Source organism: Neomonachus schauinslandi, chromosome 13, assembly GCF_002201575.2.
Source record: "Neomonachus schauinslandi chromosome 13, ASM220157v2, whole genome shotgun sequence".
Classification (NCBI taxonomy): Eukaryota; Metazoa; Chordata; class Mammalia; order Carnivora; family Phocidae; genus Neomonachus; species Neomonachus schauinslandi.
Window position 1 is genome coordinate 82,053,513 of NC_058415.1, and position 27,791 is coordinate 82,081,303.

Below are 27,791 nucleotides of genomic sequence, written 5' to 3' on the forward strand. Positions count from 1 at the left end.
CAACATCCATAAAAGGAAAACCTTATCAACTGGACCTCATGAAAATTAAAAACTTTAGATCTATGAAACATCCAGCTAAGAAGATAAAAGGACAAGCGAGGGGTGCCTGGGTGGCTCATTCGGTTAAGTGTCCGACTCTCGACTTCAGCTCAGGTCATGAGATTAGGGTTGTGAAATCAAGCCCTGTGTTGGGCTTCGTGCTCAGCAGGGAGTCTGCTTGAGATTCTCTTTCACCCTCTTCCCCTGCCCCTCCCCCTGCTCACACACTCTCTCCCTCTCTCTAAAATAAATAAATCTTTAAAAAAAAAGAAGAAGAAGAAGAAAGGGAGAAGCTAAAGGCTAGGAGAAAATATCTGCAAATCAAATATCCAATAAGACTTATATCTAGAATATATAAAGAATTCTCAAAAATCAACAGTGAAAAAACAAGCAATCCAATTAGAAAGTGGGCAAAAGATGTGAACAAACATTTCACTGAAAAGGACATATTAGATGACAAGCACATTAAAAGATATTCAATATCACTGGCCATCAGAGAAATAAACAAATTAAAACCACAATGAGATATCACTACATATTGATCTAAATGGCTAAAATAAAAAATAATTCATTGCTGGAGGGAATGCAAAATAGTACAGCTACTTAAGAAAACCATCTGGCAGTTTCTTACAAAGCTAAGCACAGTCTTACCATACAATCCAAGAATCACAGTCCTAGGTATTTACCCAAATGAGTTGAAAACTTATGTCCACACAAATACCCGCAAACAAAAGTTTATCACAGCTTTATTCATAATTTCTCAAAACTGGAAGCAACCAAGATACCTTTCAATAAGTGAATAAACTGCAATACATCCATCCATACAGTGAAATATTACTCAGCAATTTTTAAAATGAGCCATCAAAGGGAAAAAAAAAAAAAAGCCATCAAACCACCAAAAGACATGGAAGAACTTTAAATGCATATTGCTAAGCAAAACAAGCCAACCCGAAAAGGCTACATATGTATAATTCCAATTATATGACATGCAGGAAAAGGTAAGACTATAGACAGGAAAAGATTAGTGGTTGCCAGGGGCTGGGGTGGGATGAATAGGTAGAGTACAGGAGATTTTTTTAGGGGAATGAAACTATTCTGTATGATACATACACACTTATCAAAACCCACAGAATGTACAACACAAAGACTGAAACCTAAACTATAGACTTTAGCAAAAAATAATGTATCAATATTGATCCATCAATTTTAACAAATTTACCATACTAACACAAGATGTTAATAAAAGGGGAAACCAGTAAAAGAGGAAGGTTTTTATGGGAACTCTGTATTATCTGTTTGATTTTCTATAAATCTAAAACTGCTCTAAATAATAAAGTCTATTATTTTTTCTTAGAAAACAGTGGTAACATCAAATGCTGGTAAAGGTGTGGAGAAACTGAACCACTCACACATTGCTGGTGTGGGATGTAAAATGCTACAGGCTCTCTGAAAAAAATACAGCAGTGACTTAGAAAACTAAAAAGGCATTTACCATTCAATCGAGCAATTGCACTCTTAGGCATTAATCCCAGAAATATGAAAATTTATGACCACACAAAAGCCTATATGCTAATGTTCACATCAGCTTTACTGGTAATAGCCAAAAACTGAAAACAATCCAAATATCCTTCAACAGATGATGATTAAACAAACTGTGACATACCTACCTACCATGGAATACTATTCAGCTTATAAAAAGGAAAAACTATTAATACATGCAACAACTTGGATATCTCAATGGAATTATGCTAAGTGGAAAAAGCCAATCTTTTTAAAAGTTTACATATTATACGATTCCATTTATAACATTCTTGAAATAACAAAATTATAGAGAAATTATTATTGGATATTTCTTACAACAGCAAGTGATCCTATAATTATCTCAAAATAAGTTTTTTAAGCTCCAAAGATAAAGATATAATTGCTCTTCAAAATCAAATATTTCCCCTTGGGTAGGCTGACAAATTTTGCAAAGCAATGGGTCTCAGCTTCAAATACACATAAGAATCACCTCTAAAAACCCTCATCCTTAGGAAGCATCCTAAACCAACTCAACTAGAGACCCTCAAGGTGAAACCCAGGCATCTGTATTTTTTTAGGCTCTCAAGTAATTAAAATGTGCAGTCAAGACTGAGAATCAGTATCCTCCAGAGCAAGAGTCTTTTTGAAAGCAACCTGTTATTAGCATGCCAAGATTATTAAGAAGTGTTAAGGATTTGGCCATTAACAATTTGCTAAAATCTTAGCTATGAAAATCATTTCACTGATAAATAGAAACTTTAACCCAAATCTCACCCACCTTCCAGAAATAAAAGACTCAAAAAACTAGCTCAAGAAAGATAACAGTTCACAACAGTTTATTTTTAAATAATGTCCCTACTTGACAATGGAGTTTAAGTCAGAAGTTGAATACCAGGTTCATTTATATCTGTGAAATTTCTATAAATATAAAAACGGAACTAATTAATCTGGCTTTCTAAAATCTTTCAAACCAGAAGTTTATCATAGCATATTCCATCCATTTAGGATTTAACCTAAAATCAACAGGAAGGATATAAAATAATCTCATGACTTTCACAAATGTAACTACCTACACATAAACCATGAGAACAAGGTATAGAACATGAAGCATTTCAAATGAAGTGCTCTTTTCCACCTGGATGTGAAAAAGCAGCAGTGGAAACATCACAAAAACTGGTTTAAAACTAAATGTCATGCAGGAACACTAAGCACACCCAAACAAATTCACCTATCACATAATTCAACATATCTGGCAGCAGTGGCTAAGAAATAGAATAGCATAGATACTGCAAGGACTTGGCAGACCGATGTGGAGAGATTCTTATTTTCTTTGCCTTTAACCATGCCTGTTAAATTACCAAAGTAGTTTTTGGTTTTAGGTTTGTTTGGAGATTTATTTAGGGGGGGGGGAAGTATATATACTATATACATAATTAATTCACCACACTCTCAGCCCAGAAAAACTAAGTAAGAAAACACAACACTATAACATAAGAGAATTCGACAGTTTTAAGTTGCTTAAAACATTAAAGTAATAAGGTCATTTTTAAATATGTGTAATCTTTTTACAAGTTCAGAAGAACCACAAATTATGGAGCTACAAACCACCAGCTATTCAAAAGAAAATTGTAGCTTATAAAATACTGGCTGACTGCCAGTACAAATGAATTTTTTTCCCCACACAAGCTTTGTAAGCCACAATACTCTTTCAAAAGTGACTATAACTATATTATTCAATCAAAGAGTAATGTATTAGAAAGTAAAGGTAAGTCAATTATTGGCCTAAAACAAGCTGTAAAAGCCCACAAACTGTTCTTCACCAATACAGTAAAATGTCACCTTGAAAAAGAGATCTTGAAAATTTTAATTCATTTCTATTTTACCATGATTTCATCAAGCAATTAAGTAATCAAATGACTAAATCATTAGAAAAAAACCTCTGGAATTCAAACACAAACCAATACATGTAAAAAGGGAGAATAACCACCATCCAACTCCCCTCCACGCCCCCCCCACACACACCCCCCCCCGTCCTTTGAAAAGTAGCTAAATATTCCAAAAATATTAACTTACTGCCCAAATGAAAGGTAAAAAATAACACCTTGGAGACAGATGAGGGTTCAAATCCCAGCTATACAATTTAACTAGTAAGAACCTTGAGCAACTAACCATTGCCAGCCTCACTTTTCCCATTATAAAATGGAAACATCATTACTCACCTCATAGTGAAACCGTTGCAAAGATCTAAAGAGGCAATGCATGTAAAGCACCTAGCACAGTGCCTAAAACACAGTAAGAAGCACTCCACACATGGAGACCAGAACAGTTGAATTACTACCATTTAACAAATGGATGTCAGAAATGGACTAAGAAGTTAAATGTCTTATCAAACTGGTACATTAGAGAGAATTCAGAGTTGAACAGGCTGTAACAACAGCAACAACAGTAACAATAGCTAGCTACCATGAGTGCCTTCTAGCACTAGGCACTTTATAAATTTTTTTTAAAAATCTTTATAACAGGGGCACCTGGGTGGCTCAGTTCGTTGGGTGTCTGCCTTCAGCTCAGGTCATGATCCCAGGGTCCTGGAATCGAGCCCCACATCAGGGTCCCTGCTATGCAGGGAGCCTGCTTCTTCCTCTCCCTCTGCCATTCCCTCTGCTTGTACTCCCTCTCTCTCAAATAAATAAATAAAATCTTTAAAAAAAAAATCTCGGGCGCCTGGGTGGCTCAGTTGGTTAAGTGACTGCCTTCGGCTCAGGTCATGATCCTGGAGACCCGGGATCGAGTCCCGCCCGCATCAGGATCCCTGCTCAGCAGGGAGTCTGCTTCTCCCTCTGACCCTCCCCCCTCTCATGTGCTCTCTCTCTCTCTCTCTCTCAAATAAATAAATAAAATCTTTAAAAAAATAAAAATAAAAAATCTCTATAACAACCCAATAAGGGAACAACCAAGCACAAAGTATACACAGGTACTTTAGGGAACATTAAAATATTTCTACAAAGTCTTGAGTGGAGATATTTACACTCTGTATATATATTTGTATATGTTTTTCCCTAAAGAAAAGGATCAATTTTTTATTCTATTTTGAGCATATATACACATATTCTAATATGTACAAATAACGTATTACTCATATGTATGTGTTCTTGGCAGATTTTCTTATCTACCAAATAGTGATAACATTTTGATAGATGTTTGATAGATCTATCCTACCCACAACACAGTGAATTAGTCTAAAAAAAGAAAGCAAATAATCTCTAAAAAATACTGGAAACCATACAATCCTACAAAAACAGGACAACAATGTAAGAATAGAAATATAAACTGCAACTTAATTTTACAAGCCTAGCTTAATTATTCTATATGCATTTTCCAGTCTAGCCTAACTGACGTAATGACTATCTGAACAAGCACTGCAGTTTTCTTCCATAAAGACAATGGCCTCCTCTCTCCACCTATTTAAAACTCATTCTACCCAGCACTGTATGTCACACTTGTTACCAGAGAACACTGTATTGTTATCTTTTCATGAAAGTATGTCTTACCTCTCCAGCTAGACTGTAAACTACTGAAAAGGAATCCTTTTTCATAATGTGTATCTTTGGTAGCACCTCAACATAATGCCTTGTCTGTAAAAAGCACTAAAATGTTCAATGGCCAATTCACTGCATTTCAAAACAAAGAATAAGATGGTTTCTAAGACTAGGGTTTGTACAACAATCCATTAAATCCATTAAAATTTCCAGATTATCCATTATTAAAGCTGCAATTTGCAAGCCTGCTCATTACCTTTAGTCAGTTAACCTTTAGTTAATCTAATTCCATGGTTCTCAAATTGTGACCCAGGCCCTCTAGGGGTATTCAGGACCCCTTCAGGGGCATACAAAGCCAAAAGTATTTTCAAAGTAGTAGTAAGGCATTATGTGCCTTTTTAACTCCCTCTCATGAATGTAGCTTTCCAGAGACTACATAATGTGTAGAGATATATAGTGAAATGTGTCACATTTGGAAGCTCAACATAATTCAGTGAACCAACACTTTCCAAATGACCAACACAGGATATTATGAAATCATGTATGGATAAAAGATCCATTCGAAATGCAACAGACTATTGGATTTTAATGTAACAGAATATGAAAAGTTCACTGATCTGGCTTCAGATTCCTTCAAGAAACTACCATTTGTCAAGTTTTCAGATAGTATCAAAGAATATCCACAATTATCTGAAAAGGCTATTAAAATACTCCTCCCCTTTTCCAACTGCAAATCTTGTGAAGCCTAATTTTCTTCTTTATACACTTCAACCAAAACAAAATAACCCAACAGGCTAAATGCAGCAGCAGCTATCAAAACCCAGCTGTCTTCTATTAAGCTACACATTAATGAGATTTACAAAAATGTAAAGCAATGCCACTCATCTCACTAAATTTTTTTGTTGTTGAAAAGTTATTTTACGGGCGCCTGGGTGGCTCAGTTGGTTGAGCGACTGCCTTCGGCTCAGGTCATTGATCCCGGGGTCCTGGGATCGAGTCCCACATCGGGCTCCCCCTGCTCTGCAGGGAGACTGCTTCTCCCTCTCCCTGCCACTCCCCCTGCTTTTGTTCTCTCTCTCTCTGTCAAATAAATAAAATCTTTTAAAAAAAGAAAAAGTTATTTTACATAAAAAACCTATCATTTGTAGGAAGTGGGTGAAATAGGTAGATACTGGTCAATGGGTATAGTTGTACTTATGTAGGATGAGTAAGTCTAGACATCTACTGTAAACCATGATAGCTATAGTTAATAATACTGTATGGATACTGGAAATTTGATAGGAGTAGATTTTAGGTGCTCTCACCTCCCCCCAACACACACGTAACTATATGAGAAATGGAGATGTTAATTAGGTTGACTGTTGTAACCATTCACTAGGTGTGTGTATATCAAAACATCATGTTGTACGTCCAAAATATATACAACTTTTTTTTTAAAGTAGGTCACCAAACAACATCTACAGTATGAAAGAGAGAGAGAATTTATAACTGCATAAAAATAGTTATGAAAGAATACATGCTAAATTGTTGACTGCAGGGGTGGAATGTGTGTATGACAGGAATGAAATAATTTCATTTTTACTTTGATTCTATATTATTTTAATTGACATGTACTACACTTTTATAATTTGAAACAAAAAATTAGAAACCTAAAATCTTAAAATATATATTTATACACATATTTGTATATAATTTGTATTAACATACAATGGTTACTATTTTTAAATGAACAAATATGTAAATTTTATCTGATATAATTTCTAAAAATCCAAATATCAACAGATAGAACACATAAACAAGGGATCTTTGGGGTCCTCAATAATTTTTGAAGAGTATAAAGTACTACTGAGTTTAAAATTACTGGGTTAGGCTGGCCTAACTAAATTTACGCTGATTTGGATGTTCCTCACACTAGCTCCGTTTCACTTGAGAAATGCAAAAATTTCCCAAAGAACCATGTCAACACTGTACAACTTGGAGCAGTATTCACTAAGCTCTTGATGAATGTTTTGCACTCGTTTTGCAGTAAGCAGTCCTCCTACAATGAACAACTACTTAGATTTTCAGTGAAAGGATTTGGCAAAAACATCAACCGTTCTCATTGATTCCCATTTCATAAAGAATAATCACTTAGCCATATGACCTGTTTTAAGTAATCAAGAAAAACAGTACAACATAACAGACAGCATTTACTGAGCCCGTAACATATGCCAGGCACTACACTTTACTTACATTATCTCAAATCCTCACAACCCTGCAAACATATAACAGAGCAGCAAAGAGACTCAGACGTACTTGTCAAAGGTCACACAGTTAATAAATGGTGGAATCGGGACTCAGAACCAGGACTGTGTGACTCCAAAGTCCAGTGCTCTCTCCACTCTACCAGGTTAGCTTCATAACCCTAGACTGGAAATCAAACCTGTCGCTTATTGTGTCCTTGAGCAAGTCACAACTTCTCACAGCCAGTTTTCTCATCTACAAGATAAGAGGGTTAGTCTAACTGATCTCCAAAGTCCCCTCCATAGCTAATATTCTTGGATTATGATTCATCACAACTTCAACCCCACAGTTTTAGAGTAAAAAGGTCCTCTGTATCCTTTTCTGAACAGAATAAGAGAAGCGATACAAATAATGGGGAAGTAATGAGTAAAATTTATAGACCAGGATATAGCTCTTCATGCTTTAATATTAATAATTATCATAAAATATACTATAAACACTAAGCAGGCACTCTGTACTCCTTTCATTCCAGGCAACCAGAGCTTCCTTCTTTGACAAAAGCTTGGGCATTCTGCCAGCAGACATCTCTGAAGGTGGTAAGAACCTGTTAGCATGCAGCACAGGAATACCTAACTGAAGGATTGCTATGGGAAGCAAATGCCTCATCATTAACCTCTATAGGAAGCACCATCTAGTCTTTGAGGCAAATTATACAATAATCAATGGAGATCTTTGCCAAGCATTTCTGAGAAAAGGAGAGCAAGCTACAGGAACTACTGAAAACTGACACATGGCACTTCAACACACACAAAGAAACAAAAAATCCAAGAAGTAATGTATTGACTGCAGGACAGTGTACATTAGGAGACAAGGTTTTACCCTATTTGCATACACTGATATTTGTCTAGGCTACCAAAATTTAAGACTTCTTCCTGCAACAGCTACAAACTGAACACGATTTATTAGTATGTGCCAGACACTGTGCCGAGCCCTGTGAGACATTACCCTCTAATCCTATTTTACACAATGGTCAGATATTATATTCATTTTTAAAGGGTGAAAGCAGGTCTTACATGTAGTAAGTGGCAGAGAAAGGATTTGAAAATAAATCTGACCAACTCCAAGGCCTGTGTTCTTTACAACATATTTTGGCTGGTTCCAGAGTGAATAAAACCTCATCTCTAGGTCAAAACAGAAAAATAATGTGTAATGTTTGAGTCAAGTTACAAGGGCATTTTAAAATTTTTAAATAAAATTTTTAAAAGCCTGAAATCCATTTATGGAAGTACCTACTATTTAGATATTAGCAAAAGTCACAAGGTCACTGTCAAAAATCTATACTTCTTTGGATAACTATCAATACACTTAAACTCAGGACATTTCAAATGGCTGCTGTATAGCTTACATTCCTGCTATTCTCACAGAATCTAAAAAAAAAAATCTCTTTTGTCAGGGCGCCTGGGCGGCTCAGTTGGTTAAGCAACTGCCTTCAGCTCAGGTCAGGATCTCAGGGTCCTGGGATAGAGCCCCACATGGGCTTCTTGCTCAGCAGGGAGCCTGCTTCTCCCTCTCCCTCTGCTGCTACCCCTGCTTGTGCTCTGTCAAATAAATAAATAAAAAACCTTTAAAAATCAATCAATCTCTTTTGTCTAAGTAGCCAGGAAGCTATCTTTTACGTTACCATCCCTTTTAGCCTAACCTAGCATAGTGAAGCAAATTACTCCAGGAGAAGTTAGTCATTCAAAACACAGTAGAAATATGGCAAGGGGGGCGCCTGACTGGCTCAGTCGGTAGAGCATGTGACTCTTAATCTCGGGGTTGTGGGTTTGAGCACCAGACTGGGTGTACCGATTACTTAAAAAATAAAATCTTAAAAAAAAGGAAGGAGAAAAAAAGAAAAATGACAAGGTTTACTAGGTGACTTACTAGCCACTTTAAGAAGTAAGACTGAAAACTGGTCTATTAAAGTTCTTTCAAACTTTAAAAAAGCTAAAAGGAAGGGTTTTCTTAATTGGGGCAAAAGTATAATTACAAAACCCTTCAACACACAATTTGAGTTATTCTTCATTGAAAGTGAAGTATCTTATCTAAGATACTTCTTAAAAGTATCTTAAAATGGGAAATCAATCAAGTTCCGATACTGTTAAGACTACTATTAACTACTCAGCAAATTAACTTATGATTTTAAAATGAGCAGGGAAAGAAAGAATTTCAAAACACAAAATCTCAGAAGCTACAATTTCTTCTAATTGCTTATAATGTCCATTAGAGAGTTCCAAAGGTTATTTCATACTTTGCTTTTCTCATATGGAATACACATCACAAGTGGTCAGGAGAAAGTGGCTGTACTGCAACCAGCAAACTCAATCCCCCTTCCCCTACACACTGTCCTGCTAAAAGAGTACCAGGTCCCCCATACAAGATGATCCCTTCCATTTGTTGCTTTTTGCCTGTCTACTCCCAAATTTAGTGAACACCCAACTCTTGGAACCAAATAGACATGGATTTGAATCCCAGGTCCAAAACTTACCAATTAAGTGATTCCGAACTTACTCAACAAGCCTCCGTTTTCTTTTTTTTTTTTTCCTAAGATTTTATTTGAGAGCGAGTGAGGTGTGCACGAGCAGGCGGAGGGGTAGAGGGAGAAGCAGGATCTCCACTGAGCTGGGAGCCCAACGTAGGGCTCAATCGCAGGGCCCTGGGATCATGACCTCAGACGCTCAACTGACTGAGCAGAGCCACCCAGGTGCCCCAAGCCTCCATTTCCTTTTCTGAACAAGAGCAACTACTTTAAAAGGCTAGTGTGAAGATCAGAGATAATATGCATAATGCATACCTATTATTAGTATTGTTAATCATTATGTGTCTGACACTTTCTTTTTTAATGTTGCCATTGTTTGTAAGTGTAATACATCCACTACTAATTAACATAAAGAGGATTCACTTTATTTCTCACTGGCAAACCAGAGACAGGTAGCAAAGCACTAGGAGTGACCACTAATATGAAACCTGCTATTGTCAACCTCGTCATAGAAAAGACTTTTAATTGTTTAAAGATTTTTATTTTAATTGCTTAAAAATTTTTCAAACTGCTTAATGGGTCAGGAGTTTCATTCACTTTGGAGTGATGGGAATGTTTTGGAACTAGAGAGGGTCGTGGTTCCTAGACAATGTGAATGTACTGAATGCCACTGAACTCTTCAGTTTGAAATGGTTAATTTAAAAAAAATTAATTTTCAGAGGAAAAGAGGAAAAAAGTACCATAATTATTCCTACTGAACATCATTAGATGCCAGTAATGTGACCAGTTAAACTGAGTTTATTCGAGGTTTTCTGGTCCACATTTCTAAAGCAGCAGCCTGACATAGTGGAAGGAGCCCAAGCCTGGAGGTCGAGAAATCCACCTCTCACCCCAACTACGCCACTAGCTATTTGTGTGATTCTGGAAAAGTCCCTTAACCACTCAGGATATATCCTGAATTCTTCATCTGTCAAAGAACAAAGCAGGGCTAAAAGAACCTCAAAGGTTTCTCACAAGATGCTATACTTTATATTCTTGGCAAACCAATTATGTGAAATAAAATTACCTAGATTAAAAAAAAAAGTTTAACTACAATATATGCTAAACCTGACAAACTAAAAGCCACCACACGTCCGCTGAGCTGAATATGTGTTATCCTATATAGGAAAATCTTCTCATTTCAGGGTAATTGGGTCCTACTGACTTCTATTTACTGGAAACAAAAACAGATCCTATAATGACAGTGCCAAAATCTTATTCACTGACATTATGATCTAAGCACAAAGGAAAAGACTTAATTCAGAGATGACTAATGTGGTAAGCTCAAGGTCACCATGATAAAACAAGCTGGTGAACTACAAGTTTTTAAATAATAAACTCAATGATGTCTTTTTATCCAACTATTAAAAATGCATTAAGTATAAAAATATAAATATAATGCATCATTAGGTAGCCTATAAATAAAAATTATATACATTAATCAAAATTATTTTGCAAATATGTCTTTTTTCCTATAAATGACCTTCAGACTAAAAACTGCTACAAGCCTCTGAAAAGGTTATAATCTAAAGGAATCTTATTCTGTTCTTGACTATGCCTAGAAGAGAAGCTAAATCCTCTAGTATCTTCTGGTATTTTGTTAAGTGCAGGTTGTTAAAGACATGTTTTGGCAACTAACACCTTAACTACCATTAATTAGGGTGGAAGGCTTGCCTTCCTCCAATGTGCTTCTAAATCCTTAGGGTAAGGAGGCGGGGGTTGGCATGATCATGCAAACCTGTTAACTCAACAGGATCTCAAAAAAGTGATGGAGGTGACTAGTTGGGAACTCTGATCTGTTGTTTTGTTTTTTAATATTTTATTTATTTGAGAGAGAGCAGAGCGAGAGAGAGCACACCAGCGGGGGAGGAGGGATAGGGAGGGGGGCAGAAGGAGAGGGAGAAGCAGGCTCCCCACTGAGCAGGGAGCCAGATGTGGGCTGGATCCCAGGACCCTGGGATCATGACCCGAGCCAAAAACAGATGCTTAACCAACTGAGTCACCCAGGTGCCCCTCATCTGTTGTTTGCAAAGGGATGGGACAGACACAGTTTAGATACCCAAAGCCCATGAAGCAGTAAAGGAAAGCTCAAAGGATGACATCTAAGTTGTAACAAACTGCTGAGAATACATGAAGTGCTTTACAACCTAGAGCAACTTATCTAACAAACTTAGTGAAACAAGTGGAGACACTTACAAATCAAAAGAAGTCTGGATGCCTTATCAGAAGTTTTCCAAATCAATTATCTAGATTCAGACCTCAGTAACAGATTCAAAATCAAGTCTTCTCTTTCTGTCAGTTAGTATCAAAATGAAAGCATAAAGCCACAGATGCACATCCTTTCTAAACATTCCTAATTTTCTTTTTTATCAAAACAATCATCACCTGAATGTCACCACCACACTGGCAAACTCAATACCGAAACTAAACTAAACTTGCCTCCTGATGCCACTTCTGTTGGATTCCCTACTTCTCTTCAGGGCACCCTTGCCGGCCCAATCAACCGGGCTTAAAACTCGTAGACTTGTCACTCAGCCCTCACAACCAGTTACGAAGTTTCACCAGTTTCAAGGCATCCCTTCTATACCCTTTCCACTACTTTTAGCCCTTTTTTCCTTCAAACTAGTACAACAGCGTCATAATCAATGTATGCATTTCAGCCTCTCTTTTCACATAAAGTTATCAAATTCATAAATATAGCCCTAATAATACCATCCCTCCACTCTTGCTCAAAAACCTTTCACTGAAGCCTCACTGTCAACAAAGTCAAGTCTGAGTTCCTCACCCTTGCATTCAAGGCCTTCCATCCGTGGCTCCAACATTCCTCTCCAAACTTACGCTCTTACCAATTCCTTTGATATTCCCTCACCTTTAACTACTGAACCACTTATTCTTTCTCAAAAAAATCTTGAGCATTCTCATTTTGCTAACGCAGTTTCCTCCATATGTAATTCTCTTCCCTATTTTCTCATCTAATCCTACTTGTTTTCCGTGGCTCAGTACAGATGTACATATCACATCCTCTCTAAAGTCTCTCCCTTATCTCCCTTAGCTAGAAATAATTTCTTGCTCTTTTGAATTCCTGGACCATTTTATCTAAGGTCTTACCTTTAAAACACACACACACACACACACACACCATCATCTATCCTAAGCTCTTAAAGGTCAGGGTCTATGTATACTTTATTCTTGTATCCTCCCCACCCAACTAGCAGTGCATAATATTCAAAATTATGATGAATTAATAATAAAACCAACAGCAGTCCTATGAAAGGATACTCATTAAGAAGAAAAACACATCATAAAGACTTCAAGGTACATAGTATTCCATAGGAAAAACTGAAATTCCAACTATAGCACCTTTACCAAATAACAGACTACAACTAATAAAAGAATAATTCAGTCAACAAATAGTCAACGACCTACTTAGTGCCAGGCACTGTTCTAGATGCTTAGAATCTACAGAATACAAAACCAATATTAATCCTTACCTTTATGGAGCTCTTACTCCAGTAAAGGTAAAAGGGCAATACACAAAATAAGTAAAATATAGGGGCGCCTGGGTGGCTCAGTTGGTTGAGCAACTGCCTTCGGCTCAGGTCATGATCCTGGAGTCCCGGGATCGAGTCCCGCATCGGGCTCCCTGCTCAGCGAGGAGCCTGCTTCTCCCTCTGACCCTCCCCCCTCTCATGTACTCTCTCTCATTCTCGCTCTCTCAAATAATAAATCTTTAAAAAAAAAAAAAAGTAAAATATAAGTTAAATGGTTTAAGTGGTAATGAGAAAAAGAAGGTGGAAAAGGAAGGCTGGGGAGGGCTAGAAATGGAGGAGCTGCCATTTTAACAGGGTAGAAAGGGAAGGCTTCACCAGAAAGGGCAGATATGCACAAAGACCTGACAAAGATGGAGCAATCATATATCTGAGTAACAGCATTCTAGGCAGGGCAAACAGCAAGTGCAAAGGACCTAAGACAGGAATATATGCCTGGCACATCAAAGAAACAGCAAGAAGGGCGCCTGGGTGGCTCAGTTGGTTGAGCGACTGCCTTCGGCTCAGGTCATGATCCTGGAGTTCCTGGATCGAGTCCCGCATCGGGCTCCCTGCTCGGCGGGGAGCCTGCTTCTCCCTCTAACCCTCCCCCCCTCATGTGCTCTCTCTCTCTCATTGTCTCTCTCAAATAAAGAAAGAAAGAAAGAAAGAAAGAAAAGAAAAGAAAAGAAACAGCAAGAAGGCCACTATGGCCAGAATGGAATAAGCAAAAAGTAAGAGATGAGGTCAGAGGAAAGAAAAGGGTATCTGAGCACATAAGACCTTGACAGGACTTAGCTTTTTATTCCGAGCAAGACAGGGAATCACCAAAGGGTTCTGACCAGAAAGAGACAAAATCTGACTTACGTTTTTAAAAGGATCATTCTTGCTATGGTATTGAGAACAGAATATGAAGGGGCAAGAGGAAAAAGGGCTACTGCAATAATTCAAAAAACTGATGTAAACTTAAATCAGTAGAGGTGATGAAAAACGGTCAGAATCTGGCTATATTTTGAAGGTAGAACTGGCAAGATTCCCTGATGGGTCAGATGTAGCGTGTGAGAGAGAGTCAAGGACAACTCTTTTGGCCTGAGCAACTAGAAAGATGGAGAAAGTTGCTATTTACTCAAACATGGAATACCACAAGAGGGGCGGATGAAAGAGGGGGCAGGGTAAAGATCAGGAGTTTGGTTTGCAACAAGTTTAATTTGAGATGCCAATAAAATATGTAAGTGGAGGTGTCAATACAGGCGGTAGGACATACAAGTCTGGAGTTTCAGAGATAAGAATTTGAGAATCATCAGCATATACACAGTATTAAAGCCATAAGATTGGATGAAATCACCAGGGGAATGAGAATAAAGAGCAGAGATCCCAGGTGGTCCAATATTAAGAGGTTAGTAGTTATGAAGAAGACCCAACAAGGGAGAAGCCAAGGAGATAGGAGGAAAACCAACAGAACATGGTATCCCAGAAACCAGAGCAGAAAGTATTTCAAGGAAGGAGACATCCACTGCACCAAACGCTGCTAATGGGTGAAGTAAGAAACTTGGTGGTTTCGACAAGAGCAGTTTCAGTAGAGTAATTAGGTTGAAAGTCTCATTATTGTAGGTTCAGGAGAGAACAGAACTGAAGATGAGTAGAAACAACTTTTTCAAGAAGTTGAGAAATTGGGTTGCATCTACAAGAAACAGCATGGTCAAGAAAGGGTTGTTTAAAAAAAATAGATGAAATAACAGCATGTGTATGCGGACTAGAATGAGCCACTAGACAGGAGAATAATAATGTTGCAGGAGAGAGGGGGAGAACAGACATGATTTCAACTGCTATAGAATTTCACCAGAAGAGTCAAACAGCCCAATGAAGAGAAATTTCACTAGCTTAGTGGGCAGTAATTCCAGAGCACTATTATTCTTTGTGATACTAAAGAAGGAAGGAGGGCAGCCCATAATCCTAATTCACATGCCATAGGAAGCTCAGAAGAGAGGCTGGGCGATTTACTAACATTCATGTTAGGCCTTTTATATGTTATTTCATTTAAGCTCAAAATAACTTCATGAGGTATTATCTTTATGTTACAGATAAGGAACCAGAAGCTCAGAGAGAGCAAGTAATTTGATTAACACACAAAGCTGGTGAGTGGTAGAGCTATGTTTCAAATCCAGCTCCTCCTGAGCATTAGATAAGGAATTATAGTTACTTTAGACAGTTAAGATTTTTGTGGTTATATCTTTTTTTAGGTTCCTATCTATTAGAAATACATACTGAAGTATTTTTGGATGAAAGTATATGATGTCTAAGATTTACTGTAAATATTCCAACAAAAACAACAGAAAGTAATTGTGAGTGAGGGGTAGATGAAACAAAAGCAGCAAAATACTGGTAATTGTTGAAGCTAGTTGACGGGTACATGAAAGTTCATTGTACTCTTCTCTTTCATGTACATTTGAATATGCCATGGTAAAAAAAATAAAAATCCAGGTGCTTCTGAGTCAAATTTTTCTCATTACTACAAAGTGTGCCCTTAATTTCTTCTTCAGTCCTCCCTTCAAAAAAAAATGTTATGTGCTTCAGAGCTTACAAACAGTTTTTTCTTCTTTAATCCTCACTGTAACTGTAATTTAGGGGTTTTATTCCAATTTTATACATGAGGAGAGAGAACTACAACTAGTAAATAACAGGATCAGACCTCAAAGCCAAGTCTTCTGGTGTCAACAACATTGTACTACCCAATACAGCAGTCAAGGTTGCACACAGGATCATCTCTAGGAATAACCTAGTGCTAGCCCTTTTCTTCAAATTCATTACTACTGCATCATCCTGGGGCCCCAAATTTCCTAGGAAGGCCACACATTACTGCAGGCAGTCCTTGAAAAGACTTGACTAAAAGAAGATTTCAAATTTGCCCAGCCATCAACCTTCCTGGCCAAATTTGGGAACCAACAGGAACCTCTGAAAGGGTGTTCTGAAAGTCTGCCTATCTCTGCTCTAGAGTCAACTCTGTGCCTCTATTTCTCTAAACGTAACACTCTCCTGTTCACCCACATTATACTCCCACAGGGACCAAAGTCCAGGTATGTGAACCCTGAGCGCTAGAAATAAAGAACACTACCAAACAATAATACTGACCAAAGTCAGTTTTGAAGATTTTATTTTTTAAGTAATCTCTACACCCAACATGGGGCTGGAACTTAACAACCCTGCGATCAAGAGTCACATGCTCTATCCACTAAGCCAGCCAGGTGCCCCTCAAAAGCCAATTTTGTATAACTCCACAACATTTACCACAAAGCTGGCATATCAAAGAGCATCACAGTTAATAATTATCTTTAAGATACCATCTTTTTAAAAGCCTCATCACTAATATGTTTGGTATCTGTTCTTCCATACTAACCTTGACATTAAAAGTTTATTTACAGCTTGCTTCAAAAACAACTGAAAATATACATAACAAGGGTTCCAAATGTTATTCTCTCCAGCTGCTAACCTATATTATCAAAATTGTAACACCTTTCCTCTCTAGTTCACTAGCTTTGCTAACTAAAACTGAATTGTCCAGAGTTAAGACAAGAGCTACCCAGTACCCTATACTTCATTATGTAAAAATGTAGTTTGTCTAAGTTGTACAAAAGCCTATGATTAGATGCAATGTTTGAGTTGTTTTTTTTTTTTAAAGATTTTATTTATTTATTTGACAGAAAGAGACACAGCGAGAGAGGGAACACAGCAGGGGGAGTGGGAGAGGGAGAAGCAGGGGGAGTGGGAGAGGGAGAAGCAGGCTTCCCACCAAGCAGGGAGCCCGATGCGGGGCTCACTCCCAGGACCCTGGGATCATGGCCTGAGCCGAAGGCAGACGCTTAACGACTGAGCCACTCAGGTGCCCCTGAGTTTTATATTTACTTGGAATTATAAACATCGTAAGAATAAACTGCCTCCATCTTAACTGTTAGAAACAAACCACCTCTTTACCAGGTCACTACCTAGGTAACCAAAGTTATAGACTCCATTTGCACATTAAGGGCCAATCTATCTAGGGAAGGATCTATTCTTTACTGAAAACAGTATTATAGAGCCCTACTAAGAAATCTTAGGTCTGGCACAAAATGTGCCTTTGAGCCAAAAGTCAATGCATGTTTGTTGAATTAAACTGGTAGGACAGGTAAGCATAATTTTAAAAAAAAAATCTAAACAGGGTCTTTCAGGACAATTACTATTTGCCTTACGTCAATAGTATTAATATGGTTAAATTCAATTTTTAACAAAATGCTGATCTGCCTAATAGGGTATCGTGAAAAGTCCTGGTACCTGGAAAACTGCAAAGAACAGGAAATTCTGCAGGTGCAGTAAGAAACTACATCTTATCCATGACCCAGAAACGCCTCAGAATTTATTACACAGCCTGCTGCAGAATTCTCACTCTTCAAATGGAAATGAACCATGAAGTCACACAATGCAAAGCTGTGATTTTATTATTGATATAATCAACTATACCCTTTCGAGTTGTGCTAAAGTTAACTCAAGAAAGTAGATGTTCGACACAGCGTTAGTTATGTCAGAAGTTAAGAGAATTTTAATATCAAATAAAATTTAGGATGGCATTCATTTACTCAGCAACACACATATATGGAATGTCTTTTGTGAGACAGACACCATACTTCTCAAAAATGATGTATTTCAAGGACCGTTAAAACAAGAAATACATCAAATTAGGCATGAAAGTGACAAATCAGGTCATGTGGTTACCTCATTATTCAATGCAAGACCTAAAAGTTACAGACTTGCAGATCTTTCAGGCTTAAACCATTTAAATATTTATATCACCACTAATCTGGCCTCATCACTTCATTCTTTTCTGTTTTAACTGACATATAAATTTAACTTACATTTCCCCATAAAGTTTTCTAAAATTAGACTGGATTATGAAGCCTCTCATAATTACCTGTCAGAAACACTTTTTCTACAGCTGAACAAATTTTAAAAAACAACCAATTTTCCAATAAGAAGATCTATGCAAAACAAATGAGAACAGTAAGAGCAGTAAGACGGGTAATGGAGGTCCAAACTTGTTATATAAGAGAGTAAACTATTAAGAATAGATCAGCTGGGCGCCTGGCTGGCTCTGCTGGTGGAGCGAGTGGCTCTTGATCTTGGGGTTGTGGGTTTGAGCCCCACGTTGGGTATGGAGATTACTTAAAAATCAAATCTTTTTTTTTTTTTAAGATTTTATTTATTTATTTGACAGAGAGAGACACAGCGAGAGAGGGAAAACAGCAGGGGGAGTGGGAGAGGGAGAAGCAGGCTTCCCACTGAGCAAGGAGCCCGATGCGGGGCCCAATCCCAGACACCTAACGACTGAGCCACCGAGGTGCCCCAAAAATCAAATCTTTAAAGGGGAGCCTGACTGGCTCCGTCAGTTGGGCATCCAACTCTTGCTTTTAGCTCAGGTCATGATCTCAGGGTCCTGAGACTGAGCCCCATGTTGGGCTTCGCACTCACTGGGGAGTCTGAGATTTTCTCTCCCTTTCCTTCCGCCCCTCCCCCCCCAAAATAAATAAATCTTTAAAATAAAATAAAATCTTCAAAAGGAAAAAAAAAGATCAGCTAGCACAAAAGACGACTATCAGGGCTGGGTATTACCAAGCTCAAGCAAATTAATGTCTAAAATGTCTTACTATTTACATTTTTGCAATGTCAATCATAACCAGCATCTAGAGGCTTTTTACAACTAATAAACATTTTAAAAGCATTTAAATATCATTCCTCCTCAAACAGCGCACAACCTGTCAATAGGCTTGGAAATGTCAAAAGGATGGGTATTTGAGAACTAAAATTTAAAAAAGGAAAAAGTATTCAATAAATCTAGAGGAAGTTTAATGCCACTAGAAGAGGGATAGCTCTATTTTTCTGTTCAAGTCACTTAGAATTAGTTGATTTTCTGCAAAATACACAGGAAAATGTATTTATTATTCCTGATTTAGGAAGTGAATTCACTGAGTGAGAGAAGTGCTCATCTCTGGAAAATCATGCTTAGAAGCGATGTCAGGCTATAGCCACAATGCAGAATGTCACAATCTTCTGCTCATACTCAAGAATTCAAATTGGCACCAACACTCAACTACAGAAATGAGCCAGAAAAGATAAGGAGACAGTAGAGCAAAGAATGAACAAACTTCAATTTGCAGACATCTCTGACATTCAGAGAAGTTTCATCTCTATCCAAGTTTCTCACTACAAATTAACCCACCTACTGCCAAATTCTGAAGCACCAATTATTATTTGACCAAAATAAAAAGAAAAAAGGCGTTAAGGAAATAACACCTATCCCCATATTTACATAGTTCTAATCTTCCTGAAAGACTTATACTTGTTTTATATAAACCATCTCAATTCTCATGGGAGGTAGACAGAGCCAGGTTTCTGGAGGAAAACAAGCACAAAGGGATTAAGTATCTTGTCCAGCAAGTCACCAGTGAAAATAAAACCAGACCCAATTATTTAGCCTACAAAGTCTAAATAACCTGCTTTCCTTGGTTCATAAACTTAGGACAATATTTTCAAGTGCCTACTAACTATCACAAACCATAGAACTTCACGGAACAATACATATAATCAGAACACTGTGCCAGAATTGAATATTCTGAGCAAGAAAATACTGCTTGCCCCAAATCAATAAAATGAACTAACACAATAGACTTAAAAAATGCAAGGAGGAAACAATAGCCATATTGGAGAGAATTTTCAAAGGTCACTCTATTCATCTTATATCCTACTGCTCAAATTCTCTGCCAGGGAGCCAAAGGGGCCAAACATGCTCCTTATAACATATCCTACACGTATATCAAATCTCAAAATACTGCAAAGAATTTCAATGAAAGGCATATTATGCTTGAAAAACCTTTCCCTCCAAAATAAAATCTTATAGCAATGCCTTCAGAACATTATTTTGTTGCCTTCATGATGCACTTTAAATCTGGATTTTTTTTTTTTTTAAGATTTTATTTATTTATTTGACAGAGCCAGAGAGCACAAGTGGAGGGAATGGCAGAGGGAGAGGAACAAGAAGGCTCCCCACTAAGCGGGGAGTCCGACGTGGGGCTCGATCCCAGGACCCTGGGATCATGACCTGAGCCAAAGGCAGATGCTTAACCATCTGAGCCACCCGGGAGCCCCTAAATTTGGATTTTAAAAATGATTAGCTCCCAGTTTATTTTTTAAATATTTATATTTACAGATTCAGATTACTTAAAATGTGTTGTTCTGCTAAGCCCTCATTATGTTTAGGCAAGATTCCCACTTCCACTCAAACTTATTATTTGAACTTACAATGGCTGCATTAAGATACTTCCTAAACTGACGAAAGGAGAAAACTAATCAAACCAGAAAGCTTCCCAAGGTATCAAAGCAGACCTTTTATTTGAAATCATACTAGGTACTACATTACACACTACATGAAACCCACAAAGTGATAATTGAAGTTATTTCTGCAACATGATGAAATAATTTTTTTGCAAAATCTAACAAGACTGAATTTTCAACTGTCAAAAGGGAAATCGTTTTTCCAAGATTCTAGAAAACCCTGCTTACTAAGGCAGTCTCAAAGCAGTTTCCTTAATCCTTCCAAATCCCAAAGAATCTAACACAAGCCACAGAACACTGAATGAGACCTGCACTGAAATATCTGTGCTCAAACCCCTGAAGGTTATTTCCTGTGTCTGGCAAGCTGATTGGCTGTATGTCCACACAACCCCAAAAGTCTTTCCTCAATAAAGCTAACACTACACTCACTAACTCAAATCAAAATACCAGAAAATCCAAAAGCCTCCAACCAAATTTTACTTGAACTATTTGGCAGAAAAAGCCAACAACCTAGGATCAGTTATTTGCAACCTTGAAAGAGAGTTAAAGAATCGCAGATCTCCATTCCTGCCACTTTTAGGAGCTGGATGTACATTACCTCTGTCTGCCTCTAGCATGGGACTCAGATATTACATCACTCAAAGCCTGAAAACTGCCCCATTACCCAGAAAGCACCAGGGTAGCTGAGACACTGCACCAAGGTATGCCTTCCTCCCTGATACAGCCTTCGAATGCTACAGACACTGGGCCCTGCTCTCTCGCAGTTATCTTCACAAAGGCATCTGCCCTGCACCTGCTGCAATCCTATTTCTATTCACTTGTGGTGCACTCCACACAACCCTGTATGGCTCTTCCATCTGCACATTTGTCAGTGCAATGCACTAGGACAATATCCCACCACATACCTCCTCCAAACTTGGAAGTGTGTACTACTCAGCTCTCCCTTATCCCTTCCCCATTCACAGAGTTCTGGAACTAAAATCGGGCTTCTTGATTTTTCTGATCCTAGAGGCATGAACTTCCAAATATGTACAGGGTTTAATGTCCTCCATTTTTCATTAATATCATTCCAGGATCCACATACACACACTACACACATTCTTCAGTTCTACGTACAGAATGTAATCCCCTCTCTTTAGTTTTGTTTTGGTTTTTGTTTTTTCAACTTCTGCACTCTGCCTTTTCTTTTATTTCCAGTGACCTAAAATTTTTGAACCCCTTTAATCTCTCAAGACTCAAAGTTTTCCAGTCTCTCCCCACTCTTCAGCACCCTGCTCCTGCTCCTTCCATTCTCTTTTAAGCAACCTGTTTTCCTAACTCTCTCAAACCTGAATAGTCATTTCCTGCCCCTAAACCTGGACAACGTGCTTCCCCTACCACCACCCCAATCCAATACACAACCTATCCCTTTCTAGTCACAGACACATCCACACACCTCCCTACCTTGCCCTTCTTTTACCCCATTATATACTATGCATTGTTCTACGTCCTCTACCCAAAAATATCCTGTTTTCCCCCCATTCTTCCCTCTCTTTCCTGCCTATCCACTTCTCTACCAGACAAAATCTAGCACCCCCAAGCTATGCTTCCCTCCCTCTACACACTGTAGGTACTCCAGACCTGCATCCTTCCCCTTCCAACCTATCCCCTACCTCCCTCTACTGATTTCCCTTCACACACGTACCACCCCCTCACCCCTTCTTCTCCCTAACTTCCCTCCACACTTCTGCCCCCAAAACATTTCCTTCCATCTGTTTTCATACTTCACCTGCCACTCCAAGAACATTTCCCTCACCCCCTACACCTTTGGCCCTCTACCTCACACATACTCCATTCCACCTGTCCTCTGCAGTGTCTCCCCAACCCCAAAGTTTCCTATCTTGCTGCTTCCCCACCTACATTTTTACTTCCCCTACCTACATCTATACTTCCCACAAGAACACTCTCCATTTCACTCACATCTGCTACCCGCTAAATACCCTGCATACCTCCTGTCCATCCCCGTCATCCTACTCCACTGTCCTCACTTCTCTCAAACTCTGGCCCTGCTCCAATCACCTTCCCCCCCCCCCCCAATACTGTTCTCCCCTGAGCACCACTCACCAGTGAGACACCTGTCTTCTCCCCCCCTCCAACAACATGCCCTCCCTTCGCATGTCCCACGTGTTCCAGCCTCAACACTCTCCTGCTTCCTTCTTGTCTTCCCTACACACCTCCTGACCAGACACAGTCCTCACATCCTTCACAGGTCTCCTGAAGCCTCTGGGCCTACCCTCACACACACCTCCCTGCAAACCTCCATTTCCCTCACCATCACTCCAGAGACCCCTAAACACCTCCGTCCCTCTCTCCCCACCACACTTCCCCCTACTTGCACATCTTCCTCCACATTTCCCTTCACATTTGTCCGGTGGCCTTCCTTAAATCTGCCCCCACTCCCTGCCCCTAACACGCAGCCCCCACCGGGACATCCGCTTCTTCCACTCCTCCCTCGAGTCCCTAATTTCCTCCTTCCATTCCCATCACGCTCGCCTCTACCCTCCCCAAAGCCTCCCTCACACCCTCCCGAACCCCCACAGACTGCCCCCCACCCGCCTGAATGTCCTCCATCCCTCTCGCACTCGCCCTGGCCCCACTGGGCCCCCGAACCTGCCCGAAGGCCCTCCCGCTCCGTTGGGCCGGATCCCTCCACCCTTCATTCTCCCCCAAGTCTGCCCACACCCTCCGCCAGCCCCCCAAGCCTCGCTCCCAGCCCCTGCCCCCAATGTCCTCCAACACCTGCCCGGAGCCCCTCGCCCTCCATCCTACCGAGACCCAGGGCGCCGGGTCCCCCCACGCTGCCCACGCCCTCCCCTCACTCGGGGCCGGGACCCCGTCCCCCCGAAGGTGAGGAAGGCTGCCCGCTGCCCTTGCCCGAAGCGGCCGGGGCACCGCAGCGGCGGCCACAATGCCAGAGCCACGGGGGCCGGGATTGCTCCCTGTTCTCCGCCGGGGCCGCCGTGGCCGCCGCCGCCGCTGCTAAGGACGCACAACAAACAATGCGGGGCCCGGGCCGGCTCCGCCAACCGCCTCAACCGCCGCCTCAACCGCCGCCCGCCCGGGACGGCCCGCCGCGCAGGCGCCTACCCCGCCGCCGCAGCCTACCCGCACCGCCGCGCTCTGCCCGCGCCCGGTCCCCGCTCCCGCTCCGCCGCCGCCGCCACCTCGTCCGCCCGCGTCTCCGGCTCCTCAGCCCAGCGGCGGCGGCTGCGGCGGCTGCTGCCCTGGTGGCGCTCGCGGCTCCGGTCTCCGCTTCGGCGGCGGCGGCGGCGGCGGCGGCGGCGGCGGCGAGCACGTGACACCGCCCGGCGCGCCCATTGGCCGATACGGGGGGCGGGCCCGCGGCTGCTGGGGAACGGAAAGCCCTCCCCCTCGCTCGCCGCGCGCCCCCTCCACGCGCGCTCTGCCGTACCTGAGAGCGCCGGCCGGCGCCCGCCGGCGCCCGGCCGCGCCGCCGCCTGCGCCAACTGCGCACCTGGGAGCGCGCAGGGACCACACGCTGGTGGAGGCCGCATGCACCTGCGAGCGGACGCTTACGTAAGCTGCGTCCCCGCCTTTCTCCCGGCGCCGGGCCCCCGCCCGCTGCAGCACCTGAGCTCCGCTGCGCTAACAGCGTAACTGCTGCGGAGCGGGGACGAGCTGCGCAGAGAGGCAAGCGAAATGCACGGAAACTTCGTAACTTCCGAATCTGGGAGCGGCTCCCGGATGCCACTGCGAGCCGGCCTCTCCGGCCCCGCGCCCCAGTGGAGAGTGGCCCCCCCCCAGCCCCAGAGGCTAAGCAGCGGAGTAGGCTGCTCAACGCCTCCCCAGGTGGAGGACGGAGAGGCCAGTGGGCTTTGACTTGGTAAGAGGTTCTCTCCCAGCCTCCGCCCCTGCTACACTTACCAGCTGTGTGACCTTGACCAAATTAGAGAACCATTCTGATCGTCAGTTTTATGGTAGGGAAACTAGGACAATAATTCCGATTTAGAAGCTGTTGGAGAGATGCAAAAAGACAATAGGTGTGAATTCTCTCAGCACATAGCAGGCACGGAACAGAAGTTGCAGCTTAATCAGCAACCACCTCTCCTTTTCCCACCCAGTGGACCTACCTGGGATTGAGTTTGAGGCCAGGACCTCTCTGACCTCCTTATTGTTGTGTCAGATTTTGGCTGAACACCTGTCTGGGCGGTGCTAAGGAAGAAATTAAGTTTTACTTTTTTGGTACAGCATTCTGCCAGCCAGTTCAGCCCCTTACTGAGTATCTGCTGCATGCCAGGTGCTGTGCTGGGTGTTAGGCTGCACAAGTGAATGAGACAAGGTCCTTGCCCTAAAGGAATTCCCAGCCTGGGGTGGGAAACAACCAGACCACCCAGCAGTAGGATTTGGAGAGCTGGAGGTCCAGGAGGGATCTCCCATAACAACCCCTTCTGGGCCTCTTCCCAGTTTTGTAACATGCCAGATTCAAATGTTTTAACAGCTCTGCTTCATTTGCAAGATAAAGTTTGAATACTCTAACTCTAAAAAGTTTTGGTGATCTGGCCTTAAGTTTCAAGGTGCATGCCCTTCCCTTTGCCCCTCCTTCTGGCCAACTTGACCCTCCAGCTACACTGAACTTCAGCACTGTAGTTGCCAGAGCCTGTAACACTTCTGAGCTGCCTGAGCCAGGAGCTAGGCCCTAAATCCCTTTCTACACCCTGTCCCCACCTCCTATCACCCTCACCTTTCTTTACCCTCCTGGAAGACTCCTCGGGGTTCTTAGTCAACTCGGAATGTATTCTCTCAAAACTTCTTTGGCTGCTTCAGACACATTGTCTAAATTCCTGCACTTTGCATACAGCTCATTAAACCATGTACTCTTATAGCACTAGATTGTAATTGTTTGTCACATCCCTGGACTGTAAGCACCTTGAGGACTTGATTGGGTTAGGGAGGACTGCACAGGGAGGACTGCACATACACATGCAATGAGGTCATTAAAGCTGGGCTTTCCAAGAAGAACATGAATCTGCTTGGAGGAGAAGAGCCGCTGCTGTGTAAAGGTCTGGGTTCTGTGCACACTAGCTGTGTGACCTTGGAAAATCAGTCTCTCTAGGTCTTAGTTAACTCATCTGTCAAGTGGGACCGTAATACTGCATACCTCGTTATAAGGATTCAATGAGGCAGTATATCTCAGGCACTCAGTATAGTGCCTGGCATTAGCTCAATTTCTAAATTGTTTTAAGTAGGTAGACTGCAGAGCATTAAACATTCATTGGTGTCACTTATTTCAATATCTTTATTGGTTTATAACTCCAAACATTCCTGACCAAAAAACATGCAAATGATATAAAAGTAAAGAAACTAAAAATTTCAAGTGTGCCTCTCACTCTACTCCCTCTACCCCTAATCCCACATCCCAGGGCAGTTACCTAACTTTTTCATGTCCTACAGTATATGTCCAGAGAGAGAAGAAAACTGCAAAAAATTACGTGTCTATGATGTGTGTGTTATACTTGGATTCTGCATAGAAAAAGGCTAGAAAGGGTTAAACACCAACTACTACTGTTATTCCTCGAAAGTAGAGCTAGGGGTGGGGATGGGCACTTTGAATACTTCTGCATTGCTTTAATTATTTAAGAATCATATATATAACTAAAATAAATATATATATATAACACATTTTTAAATGTTATTGAGGTATGTTTACATATCCTAAAACTCATGCATTTCAAGAGCACAGATCAAGGATTTTTAGTAATGTTACCAAGCGATGCAACATCAGTATGTCAGTTTTAGAAGATTTATGGATGCCCCATAAAATCCCTCAGACCCATTTACTGTTAATCCCATTCCCACTCCCAGCCACAGGCAACCACTCATCTATTCTGTCTCTATATTTTTGCTTTTTCTGGATATATTGGATACATTTTTTTAAATCAAATAGATGTTTTAGAAAAAAAAGTGTTTTTACCTCATAATCCCACCTAGTGATAGTAATCATATTCATATTAATTACATATAATATTAATATTACATTTATTGCTCCAAATTTGTCCTGTGCATATAAATATATATAACTTTTACAAAGGGAGATTATAGTATACCTTCAGTTTTGATTTTTTTTTACTTAACAATATAAAGTAAATACACCTCTTTTTATGTTACCGAACACTCTCTTGCATAACATGTCTTAAGAATCATTTAATTAAACCAAGACCCTATGTTGGGTATCTGGGTCTTTTTCCAGTATTTCCAGTTATAAATATGGTAAGGTACTAGATATTGTAAAGTTATAGAACTCGATGAGCTTTAAAATCACACCTAAATTCAAATACGAGCACTTGTTGTTTCATCCATTCATTACACAAATATTTACCGAGAACCTACTACCTGCTAGTAGATACAAAAGCAAGAAAACAGCTACACTGCCCTACCCCTGTGGCCCTAGACGTCAATGTACATTGCTCAAATAACACTGAATGGCCCACAGAGAAGGGAGCAGCCAACAGAGGGGGATAGGTGGGCTTCTCAAAGGCTCTCTGAAGAGGCATCTTTGGAACATACACTTGGCACGTCACTCTGCCGTTTTTACAAAAGGTGCTTGGTAGGGACGCCTGGGTGGCTCAGTCAGTTAAGTGTCTGCCTCTGGCTTAGGTCATGATCTCAGAGTCCTGGGATCGAGAGCCCCGCGTCAGGCTCTCCACTCAGTGGGGAGTCTGCTTCTCCCTCTGCCTACAGCTCTGCCTGCTTGTGCTCTCTCTCTCTGTCAAATAAATTTTAAAAACCTTTCTTTCTTTTTTTTTTTTTTTAAAAGGTGCTTGGTAAAAGGAGTTGGATTGGTAACTTGTGAGAGCAGTGGGCAGCCCTTCCCAGTTCCTGGTGCCTGACCTCCCTTAGCTCTTTGGACCCTCACATCTCCCCACTGAAGAGAAGAAAACAGAGGAAATTGAAGCCCAGATAAGGAAGTGAATTGCCCAGAGTCACCAAGCCAGGAAAAGGGCACAGCTGAAATTGAACTCTGGTCTGACT

General features: G+C 40.8%; 1 protein-coding gene across 2 annotated transcripts in view; it reads right to left on the reverse strand.

Annotated features, from left to right (window-relative positions):
- The window catches only part of LOC110581824 (spermatid perinuclear RNA binding protein), a 124,134-nt gene extending 100,199 nt beyond the window's left edge, over positions 1-23,935 (reverse strand). For both annotated transcript variants that reach the window (XM_021691720.2, XM_021691719.2), the window contains exon 1: positions 23,907-23,935. The gene's annotated coding sequence lies outside the window, so the exon portion shown is untranslated. The remainder of the gene's footprint in view (positions 1-23,906) is intronic.
- Positions 23,936-27,791: the final 3,856 nt, after the last annotated feature.